The sequence below is a fragment of the Syngnathus scovelli genome, chromosome 15 (genome assembly GCF_024217435.2).
Source record: "Syngnathus scovelli strain Florida chromosome 15, RoL_Ssco_1.2, whole genome shotgun sequence".
NCBI classification, from domain to species: domain Eukaryota; kingdom Metazoa; phylum Chordata; class Actinopteri; order Syngnathiformes; family Syngnathidae; genus Syngnathus; species Syngnathus scovelli.
In genome coordinates this window covers 13,313,166-13,325,261 of record NC_090861.1, presented here as the reverse complement: position 1 = coordinate 13,325,261, position 12,096 = coordinate 13,313,166, and positions in this window count along the sequence as shown.

Here is a 12,096-nt window from a genome sequence, read left to right as displayed (position 1 = left end):
CAGCAACGAAGGTGCCGGGTTGGTGGCCCTGTGGACCTACACCCTGTCCAGCGTCGAGAAAAAATTCCCCCAGGAGGAGAAAGAACTTGCAGTGTTGGCAAGGTACTGGAGTAATTTAAAAGACCTGGCCCAGGGACAAGGTATCAAAGTCCAGACCGGAAGTAACGTGCATCGTTTTCTAAGAAAGACTACAATCGAGAGCACTAAAGCGACCAACATCCGATGGGGCAGATGGGAAGACATCCTACTAGACCCCGACTTGGAAATTGGACCAAATACAACCTCCACAAAGAAGCCGATACCCAAAAAGAGTATGGATGAAGAGAAGCCCTATGAATGGACTCTTTACACCGATGGGTCAAAAAAGGAAGGAGAGCAGAATGCCCACTGGGGGTTTATTCTGAAGCAGAATGGAGTGGAGCGTTGCCGCCGCAAAGGAAAGACACCCGGCAGCGCGCAAGCAGGAGAGGCCACGGCAGTGCTGGAAGGACTGTTAGAAGCAGAAAAAAATCACGCTGGACGCGTAAGACTTATAACTGACAGTCATTATTGCGCGCAAGCTCTCAAGTTCGATCTAGCCATTTGGGAAGAGAATGGCTTTGAGGGCGCGAAAGGAAAACTAGTGGCCCACTATGAAGTGTGGAAAAAAATAGCTGAGTTACGGCTAAATTTGAGTCTGGATGTGGTTCACCAGAAATCTCATGTAAAAGAAGGAGCTCATTGGAGAGGGAATAACGAAGTTGATCGATACGTCCAGGAAAGAAGGATAATAGTTGTAGGAGCAGAAAAATGGGACAAGATCCCTCGCGGAAAAGTGGTCCCAGACAAGAGCGTGAGGCAAGTCGTGTCGGCAGTGCATGAAGCACTAGGCCACGCGGGTCCACTGCCTACGCGGAAAGAGTTAGAGAAGCTGGAACTCTGGGTCCCTGACCGAATGATTCGTGCGGTTCTGCGGGATTGTAATCCGTGCAACAAATACAACGCAGGGCGAAGAGGACGACGCACGGACGGATTGACGATCAGGAGTACTGTGCCGTGGGGCTCGGTTTGTATGGACGTAGCTGGCCCCATGGGAATAAGTGGCGCAAAGGGTGAAAAATACCTGGTTGTGCTGGTAGACTCGATGTCAGGACACGTCGGGCTGAAAGCAGTGAGAAAAGCCAATGCAAACAGTGTGATCAAGACACTAGAAGATGGGTGCATGTGGCTAGGAATCCCAAAAGAGTTGAGAACAGACAATGGAACTCATTTCAAAAACGCCCAGGTAGACGAATGGTGTCGTAGGTGGGGAATAGTCAGAGTCTATTCGCCTCCCTACACACCACAGGCAAACGGAGTGGCCGAAAGAAGTATTGGCCTAGTCAAAACCTGGTTGGGAAAAAATGCAAACGGGAAAGAGTGGAGTACTAAACTACTTGATTTGGTTGCAGACCTGAACGGGAGGAGTAGGAGCAGCCGGCCCTCCCCGTCCGAAGAACTCAATCAACGACTCTTTGTGTCCCAGGAAGTGGGCAGAACCCAAGACAGCCCGTCCCAGGATAAAGAGAAGTGTCGGTTCAGCGTTGGACAGAAGGTGTGGATCAAGTCAAGGGACCTGAACAGCAACACGGCAGTGAAGGCCAAGTACGACTGCTCGGACATCGTTAGTGAAGTCTAGGACAGGAACACAGTACGACTAAAGAAGAAAGGTATCCAAGGAGTTGAACAGCTGAAGCCGTTATCGGCTGACCCGATTCAAGCCAAGAAGTAATTTAAATAACATATGGCAACGGACTACAGAATAATCCCGGCCTTCGTGCGCATGGCCGCACACAAAGGTGCGGTCATCGTAAGAAGAACGCCAAATGGGATTCAAACCGGAAGGGCCCTAAATCTGGTGAGATTGGCCAAGCGGGGTAGCACACCCGGTGGACCAGAACATTTTCACTGGACATGGGTCGACGAAGCGTGTGTCATTTGCTTGACACCCAACCTGTTGCCTACTATGTGGTCGGGAGTAGGCTTCATGATGCCACCGGTACTGACCACCGATGTAAGAGAACTGGAATTTGCCCAGAGGAATGAGGACAAGCTTCCAGTCAAAGTGTTAGATGCCATGGTATGCCACCAGTGTCGAATTACCATTTTGACACGAATGGTGTTCTTTTCACAGTGGGAGATCGGACCAACTACGGATGTACGGGCTCGACAAATTAGCTCGTGCACGTGTATTTGGGACGGCGATGAGCTGGAATATTGCCCCATGTGTTTAGAACACATGGCAAGAGGAAAATTATTGAAAGTCGGAGAAGCAGAGGGATGGCAAATCACCAGGGCAATGACCCCCCTGGCGACCCTCTATCCAGTGTTGGGAGGAGCATCTTGGCCGGCTTATGATAATAATCAGGCCATGAAGAACCTTTATCTGGCCTTGGGCCATTGTTGGCCTTGGCCAAGGCCAGTCGGCCGGCCTGCCCCCGACAGTTATACAGAAGAGGCCGACGAAATGGCCTTGTTTGCTCGTGAGTCGGTTCTTTCCGCAGGAGGAACCGCAGTCCTTGGGGACCTGCTTGAGGGACCTTGGAGGCCCATGACTTGGACTCGGGCTGTAGCCCAGTTGTTGGCGTGCAAGGACGCACCATTGGTCAAAGTGGAGGCAGCCCCTGCGGAAACAAGCCCGACTGTGAGCAACATGTACTGCTATCGAAGTATTTTGGACATGTGTAACAAGGACTTCCAGTATGTGACAAAAAAAGGAATATACTGTTTTGCCCCTGGGAATAAAGTTGGATCAGTCCTTATAGTGAATGAGGGTGAAGCAGCACTGGTAAGGATTACAGTGAAAATGGCCATCATTCCTTACGAAGGAATATATTCACTGGGAATCAAATTGGAGGCCAAAAGGCTTAGCCAAGTTGTAGCCATAAGAAACGCCGGGTCCCAGATGCGGAATGTTCTTAGTGAACAAATACAAACAAGAAAGGAGCACGGCACGGTAGCGGCGATAGAACCTCAAAGAAAGGCCAAGGAGACAGATGACCTTGACCGGTCGGAAGCAAGAGAATGGGATAAAGGTCCCAGCCAGGAGTGGACACAGGGATGTCCAGCTGGAGGAAGCATGTTCCAATCGTTGGTGACGGAGGAACATCCAACCACTTCTCTCCCGCCAGAAGTAGGAGTCCAAGTGGAAAATCCAACCACTTCTCTCCCGCTAGAAGTAGGAATCCAAGTGGAAAAGCCAACAACTTCTCTCCCGCCAGAGACAGGAGTCCAGAAGGAAAACCTGTTTCCAAAGGCGGAAGGTGGTGGCGTAAGTGACCGACCCGGGAAGATTCTACCGGACTGGACCCCTTTTGATTGGACGAAATTGTATCCGGCAAATTGCTCTACTCCTGGCTGCGACGGAAGCGGTAGCACACGACCAGGGGCAACTTACCACCGCTCATTTAGAGCTTGTCCGATATATGTGGGGAGCCTCGAGGTGTGTCCCACGCCGGGATGTGATGGAAAAGGAAACACCAGATGGGGTCCGGAGCGTCACCGCACCCTTAAGACATGTCCAGTGCTGGCAGAAATGAAGCGCAAAGCCTCCGAAACCAGAAAACAAGCCGGTGGCCAAGAGAGCAACATGGCAGAAGATGCGGTAGACACCAGGCCGGGGGAACCAGGGCCGTCCACCTCTGATAGGCCGCTAGGAACGTTGGCTCAGGCGGCCTCCTACTATACACTGCGGTCTAAAGAGACAGACCCTCAAAAGAAAAAAAGGGGTCGAGCCGCAGTGGAGGGGTTGGTTAAGCTGTGGAGGCGGCCAGATTCCCAGGGGGGAGAAAACTGAAAAAAAAAAAAAGAGAAGAATGTGTACATACGTGTATATGTAAATGAATAGACATGTAATTGTGTATGTATACATGTGTATATAAAAGTATGATAACAATGTATCATTAATGGACTGTACATAACCAATAATAGAAAGAAAACCAGACGGGGACAGCGGAAGGAGTGACCACCTTGGCCAAGGAGGTGGACGTTTTCCTTGGCACAAGGGAGGAGCCAGGGAAGGAGGAGGGGCTGGAAGATCCCCTATAAAGCCGGGAGAGAAGAACCAGATCTTCATTCAGCCCTGAGAAGTGACCAACCATGAACTTCCCGCGCGGAGTCAAGAGAAAGAGAACAATGAGCCTGGAGAGTGGGGAGTCACCAATGACCCCCCCAGGCTACACAGATGATCCCGCTGGCTGCGACCCGGTGGAACCAGCGGGTAGGCTGAGCCCCGGGACCGGGGCTTCCACAGACAACGATGGGAAAAACGGGAGGAATCCGTTTTTTGCGCAAGAGGAACAAGAGATTTATGCAAACCGGGAATGGATAGCTCTGGAGCCACTCTACGCGAATGCAGTTCCCGTGAGCAGGAATCCAGAGCCAAATTTTGAAAGGCGAAGAATAACTTTATGTGCAGACGGCGGGTATGAGATTCCCAGCACTTCGCCTTTTTGCGACGAACCACCGGATTTACCCGACAACCCTCCAATGGATTGGAACACAATTGAATGGAGACCATCTATTTTTCCTCAGCCAGCGATATCATGGAAGAAGACCCTGATGACGGATTGGCTGACAGCTATAATACTGTCAGTCATTTTGACAGGCATCCTACTCAGCTTCACACTTTGGAAGAGCGCGGCCCGCTATGATCCGATGGAGATGATCAATATCGAGTACGATGGAACGAGGCTCTTCAATCAAACCTGTTGGGCAGTGGACTTTGGAAGCGTCACCGTGAAATGGAATACATCCATAGCACCAGACATCGCTACCAGACAATATTGGACATCGGTGCTGCGACGACGAGAGAAGATGATAGCCTTGCCACTGGAACCAGGAGCAATTCCGCGCGCAGGAGACGAGGAGGAAAGACGATATAAGACAAAAAGGGAAATAGTGAGTGAAGTAACTCACTTTCCCGATCATTTGGGTCTCGTGAATTGGACAGGGCAAAAAATAAGTAACATCAGTGCTTGTGATATGAGGTACTTCAAAGCGCCAGAAAACTTTGCTAATCTAACGATAAGCTTGATTTGCAAGAACAAACGTGAAGAGAAAATTGTTAAAAGAAATTGGATTTTAAAAGTGGGCGAGGAGCATGCGGAATGGTATAGCAATGCCTCGTGTGTCCCGTTGCCCGAATCAAAAGGAGGGTATTGGGAAAAGAGTGGGAAAAGGCCGGATGAATTTTCATTCCCGGCCCCAATGAAAAACTCCACGTGCCGTGGCACTTATCCCGGATGGGAGCCGTGCTGGAGTTGTTTAGATTTGGTTTGTGAAAAAACTCAGGATTATTCAAGTAAGCGTCGCCTTAACCGGGTGCCGAGAAGCCTGTCCGACAGCCAGAAGCCAGTATTTTGGGACTGTCAGAGAGTTTTTAGTAGGTTAAATGCGTGTTACTTTAATGTGGGACAATTTTGTGAGAATAATTATCATGTGATAATGTGGGCCTATAAATTCCAAAAGATGAAGTCCCCTGTCGCAGTGTCAACAAGGGGAGGGAGGAAGTTCAACCCAAATAAGGAACCAGTGGATTTTGAATTTTGGCTAAATAGTTCATTTCCCTGGTTATGGCAGGTACAGAGACAGATCGCTGTGCCCAGCAGTGACCAGGGCAGACACCGGTTGTACCCATCGGCAAGGCACTTATGGGTTCAACGGTTACCCACTCCTGCCGATTTGTTGACGGTAACTCCGGGAGAATTTGATAAAATTGACCAATGTGTAGTGGGCAAAATTTATGCTGGATTGCATGGGAGGGATTGGACAGTTGGGAGGTCACCAAGATGTGACCTGGATGAGATCAAGCGATCCGTCTTGGGCACCAGGTGGGTTCACAACTGTGCCAGTCTCTTAGTAAACAAAACAGTGAAAGGAATTTTACAGGCATGGTCTGAGATAAACGTTCGGGACCCCGCCAAAACATGGTGGGGATTTAACGGGTATGAGATGAAGCAATGGGTTATACCCTGTTTAAACGTAACAACAAATTACTGGGTTCAATACCAATATATGTCAACAGTATATTCAAAAGAGACTGATATCAAGCCCACGGGAATATATTCCCCATATATCTATGTGAATCCTCGGCCCTGGGCGATGACTTGTAACACTGAGAAAACAAAATGTTTGATTGCCTTAGCTCGTGAACAATGTGTTACACTGCCTAATTGGAAAGAATATTGTTTAGATAAATATCAAGATGAGAGATACAGAAGTGTGGAAGGGGCTTTGTGGGAGTACGTCTCGCCACAAAACAGGTGGAAGCGTCAGCCCGCTAGAGACCGGGTGCCTTGTAGTACCTGGGTACAAAATGAAGGATTGCTAAATTTGGGCAAGCCAGTGTCTATCCCCTATCGGCTGCCTGCGCTGATGCAGATTGCTGAGGGGCGTGCGTTCCGAAAGAGTCTGTGTGAGGGGCGGCAGTTTATAGGTTTTGATTGGGTTGGCCCCAATAGAATTTTCAATAATGGAACATGTTTCTCCCCGTCAGAGCATTGGATAAAATGTGGTCATGGAGACAATATTCATGATTGCACTTGGTATGAGAAGATAGGGGCGGCGCTGCAGTCAGCAACAAGTGCCGCGGTTGAGGCCTTTGGGGACGTGATCACTGGTGCGTTGGAAATGGTACTGGGGCCAATCTGGGCGTGGGTGCTAGTAGGGTTTGCATTGATAGGTATAGCAACGACTCTGTGCATTGCCATAAAAGGAAGCATTAAGAAGATTTTATTCGACCCCCCCGAAAGAGGGGTGTCTCTAGTTAGGCAAATGACGGCCCGCAAGAGGGGTGGTCGGAACGTCGTATTAAAAGGAGAAGTCGGGCAGCCGTCGGGCATTCGAGCCTGACAGCTCAGAGACAGGGACTACAAGAGAGAGAAAAAAAAAAAAAAAAAAGGGAACTAAAACTAATAATGGCAACAAACAGCTCAAGTGGGTTTTTAGATCCGAGGGGAAGGCCAGGAGCGATGAGAGTGAGTAACGAAGTTCAATATTGGGTTTTATTCAGTATCTGGACAGCCTACTGCTGTTCTGGGTCTTGGGATTTACAACAACTCACTCGCCCTGTAATTTTGGTCATATCAATATTCAAGGTTTTGATTTTGAGATTTTTATACACAAGACACACGATGGGTTTGGGTCTTTTTGTAGTCTACATGCATGGCCGAATGTATGTTGACCCTGATACACCCAGAGGTATCGCCGAAATTGTATTGCTTATTTTGTGGAGTGTTTTGGAAGTGGTGTCAATTTTTGTTTACTATGTTGTGTTTGGGGTTGTCATATTGGAAGCGATATTGGTAATAGGAATGGCCATGTATGTTATAAAGATGGTAGCCGGACTTGACCAGCATGCACGCACCTCTGTCGCGTGGAGATGGCGTACGGCCAAACTCGTACTCTGGTGCGTGATATGGGGGTCATTGTCTGTGTTACTTTGGGTCGAAGTGGTGGACCAATTGGCAATGATAACCTGGTTTTTTACATACTCTGTTTTTTTCCCCCTCCCGCCCCGAGAGGCGGGAGGACGGCCGCAGAGAAGCCCCCCTATTGTATACCAAGGGGCTGGCAGAGGGGTGATTGTTTGATGAAAAATGTTAAAATTTGTGCTTCCATGTTTTACAGACTGTACACTGGTTTGGGGATGCACCTAAATGCATCCTGTGCGGAATGAGCCATATGAAATTGGCCTGGGTGATCGGGAGATCTTATGTGGGAAGCTGTTGTTATCAGGCCGGCTTTAGTTTGACTTGGCTGGTCCCTGACGGTCTGTATGTAAAAGAGGGAGAGCAGTCCAGCTTGGACCATCTCGGATGGGAAGGATGTGCGGAGTTGATGATCACCGCGACTCTGCTAGAGACAACTCGAGGGCCCCTAACAGCATGTACGGTTCTCACGCAAGGAGCAGGAAGAACCCACGGCACCATCTGGCCTTTGATTCACCTGACCTGGCGTCAACGGAACGGCACTCGATGCGTCACTTCGCATTGGCAATGTGGGCGCTGCCTGGCGGTGAGCGCTCCTCATCGCTTTCTCCCGGCTGACTTTTACACCCACCCGAACGCGGAATATGGAGCACACCGACCTATGGTGATACCCAGCGAGGCCCCTGTGGGGCTTGTCCGGCCTGCGCGTCGGGGAGGAGGACGGTACAGAGAGCCAGGCGAGGGTTCCATGAGGCGTCGGGATTCAGACGACAGCCGTATGTATGGAGGGCCTGGCTACGGTGATGGTCCTCCCCTCGACTCGCCCACCAGCCCCGTACGGCTGATAAGCCCGCTGGATGTGGATGCAGCTCCTTCTGGGTCTGAGGACGACGAGGAGGCTCAAGACAGAGAACGCGAGAGCGACCTCGGGGCTGAGGATGAGGAAGCAGATGTCGAGAGTGTGGCCACGGGGAATTCAACGCCACCGGTGCTGAGAGCCCTCGCGGTGGAGGACCACGCTGACGACAACAACGCTGCTGGTCGGTTGTCGCGCCTGATCAACGCCCTCGCAGAGATCGCCAGACAAGGTGATATGGCGGCGGCCTGCCCTACTTCAACAACCGCTGAGGTCGTGAGTATCTCAGACGGAGACGACGACATGACTGCCTAGCTCGTAACAGGGGAGGGAGTGAGCAGAGAAAATTTATACCTGTTTTTCAATCCAAGGAGGTGGTGTCATGTAACATGGGGATAGAGATGGTCCAAATGGTAGAATATGGATTGTTCACAGGGATAAATTGACAGAGCTGATATTTCCAAATTTGTCCAAAAGATGGCGCCAGACCAAAACATGAGACCAAAAGAGAGGCCAGGATAAGCTAGACCAGTTAAAATAGAAAAGAGGAACACGGTGTCAGAGTGTAAGTCACGCATGGAGGCACAAATGAAATTTTTATTATGTGTTTTTTATTTTTTTGCTTGGCTGAAAATGTACTCTGTAACCGCTTAAAGCAATATTATTTGTCAATTCGATCAAGGGACCCGTCACTGAAAATAGTGGCGTGACATAAATTGTTTGGAGAAGCACAAATGAAATGTTTATTATGTGTTTTTTATTTTTTGATTTTTTTGCTTGGCTAAAAATGTACTCTGTAACCGCTTTAAGCAATATTATTTGTCAATTCGATCAAGGGACCCGTCACTGAAAATAGTGGCGTGACATAAATTGTTTGGAGAAGCACAAATGAAATGTTTATTATGTGATTTTAATTTTTTGATTTTTTTGCTTGGCTAAAAATGTACTCTGTAACCGCTTTAAAGCAATATTATTTGTCAATTCGATCAATTCATGTAACAGAAAGTAGGTCAAAGGTGAAAAGGGGAAGTGAAAGGTTTTGCCACTAGCTGTGCATTTGGTGGAAAGTACTGCGTGGTCAGGGCGGAAACAGCTGCTAAAGGCCAGTCCCTCCATAGGCGTGGGAATGCTGGACAGTCCCTTCTATACGCGTGAGAAAACTGGGCAGTCTTACCCTATAGGGAAAGTACAGGAGAAAAGAAAGGGGAGGGGGGGAGACGGAGAGGTCTATAAAAGGTCCTGCTGGAGTAGCTTCAGGGCTTTTTTCCCCAAAAGAGCGCTTATACGTGAAGAGGCCCGGAGGAGTTTCAAGATTTTTTCCAAAGTCCCGAAGATCTTTGTGTGAGACGCAGGATCGCTGGACTGAAATTAACTTGGATTTACTCCCAAAAATTGGACTGGACAACTTTATAGGAGAAATAGGTGAGAGGGATTTATATTTTTTATGTATTTTAGCGTGAGGGGGGAATAGTCATCGGGCCGCCGGATTCCTCGTGGCCAGCCTGTTTCTTTAATTTGGATTTAGAAGCAAGATCGAACTGATCACTCGACTTTGCTTTCACCAAAAATAGCACGCAGCTGGTAATCACCGCTTCCCTTTTTTATGAACTGTGTTTTGCAATCGAATTGTTCTGGGATTGAATGATTTTATTAACACGGGTATCAGTGAGTGAAATTGTTCAGTTTCTGGGGTAATTGAGATTTGTAATTCTATTCCATGTTTCTTCAATAAATGTGTTTTGTATATTACTTACTTCGTTGTACGCGGATTTGTACTGAATATGCAACCGATGGTTTGGGGCCGATTTAAATAAAATAAATCAACGGAAGTGTTTAAATCGGATTATTATTTTGTGTAGAACGAAAAGTTGTTTGACTATTTGAAAGGCTCAGGCCCGCTTCCCCTTTTCGACGGGCCGTGTAAAAAGTAACTCTGAGCCAGTTAGAGAATTAAATAACTTTCGTAAATATTTAAAGGAGGAGTGGATTTCGTTAGAAGTGAATTGTTGGAAATTTACTTCTTCTAAATAAATTAACGACGACGGTTGAAATAAATCAGTGGAGTTGGAGGAGAATAAAAATATTTCAATTGTCCGTCGGGCGCGGCTCAGTTCCCCTTTTCGACGGGCCGTGTAAAAAGTAACTCTGAGCCAGTTAGAGAATTAAATAACTTTCGTAAATATTTAAAGGAGGAGTGGATTTCGTTAGAAGTGAATTGTTGGAAATTTACTTCTTCTAAATAAATTAACGACGACGGTTGAAATAAATCAGTGGAGTTGGAGGAGAATAAAAATATTTCAATTGTCCGTCGGGCGCGGCTCAGTTCCCCTTTTCGACGGGCCGTGTAAAAAGTAACTCTGAGCCAGTTAGAGAATTAAATAACTTTCGTAAATATTTAAAGGAGGAGTGGATTTCGTTAGAAGTGAATTGTTGGAAATTTACTTCTTCTAAATAAATTAACGACGACGGCTGAAATAAATCAGTGGAGTTGGTGGAGGATAAAAATATTTCAATTGTCCGTCGGGCGCGGCTCAGTTCCCCTTTTTTGACGGGCCGCGTAAAAAGTAACTCTGAGCAAGTTAGAGAATTAAATAACTTTCGTAAATATTTAACGGAAGAGTTGAGTTCGTTGAAAGTGAATTCGGTTGAGAATTTACTTCCTTTAAATAACATACCGACGATGATTAAAATAAATCAGTGAAGTTGGTGGAGGATAAAAATATTTCGATTGTCCGTCGGGCGCGGCCCAGTTCCCCTTTTGTCGGGCCGCGTCAAAAGTTAAATAGGACACGATCAAAAAATAGACTTGCCTTCCAAATTAATTATTGGGCAAATCTAAAGACAGCACGACATTTTTATTCGGTAAGAAAGTCGCTATTCTCTTCGAAGCAATTAAGTGGGGTGAAGAACTCCGACGGTCAAGTGCTAGATCTACGTATACGAAGTTAGAATTAATAATATAAAGGGCATTAATTTTCTTCTCAAATGCTATTATTGTCACACTTTTATTAATTCGATTCTCTTTCGAATAAAAAAGTTGGTCGGCTCGCTGCATGAGCGACCAAGTGGAACGGACCCGTATGAACATTTACTTCGGCAAAACTAGTGCTTGGGTGCGCTATACAAACGAATCCCTGAGGTCTTAACAAAGACATCTAAAAAATATCCGTAACGAATAAGAACTTCAAACATTAGCGGGGAGCCATCAATACGATGCGGTCACTTCGAAGTCCTGCCTCGAATTGAGTTACTCGGCACGCGCTTCGGGTGACTTGAGAGGGATTGGCGTCGTACAGAAATTAGATTGATTCCGGAGGAGTTAATTTAACTCGGGTGGTTAGATTACGGACGAATCTCCGAACCCGGCTAAAACGAACCCGTTACTGGGAAGCCGGGGGCACCTGATTGCAAGAGGTGCGTTTGACAGTTTTTAACCCTCAACTGCCGTCCATTCTACCTACCGCGTGAATTCAATACCGTCAACATCACAGCTGTTTACGTCCCCCCCAGCGCTAACACAAAGGACGCACTCTCCATACTGTACAAGTCTGTGAGTACACTACAGAACACACACCCGGATTTGGTCTGCATAATCGCTGGCGATTTCAACCAGGCCAAATTGAAAACAGTAATGCCACACTTCCACAAGTGTGTGAACTTTGCAACAAGGGGAGAAAACACACTTGACCAAGTCTACACAAACATCAGACAGGCCTTCAGAGCGGTTCCCCACCCCCACCTGGGTTCATCAGACCATCTCTCTGTTATGCTAATTCCAGCCTACAGACCTCT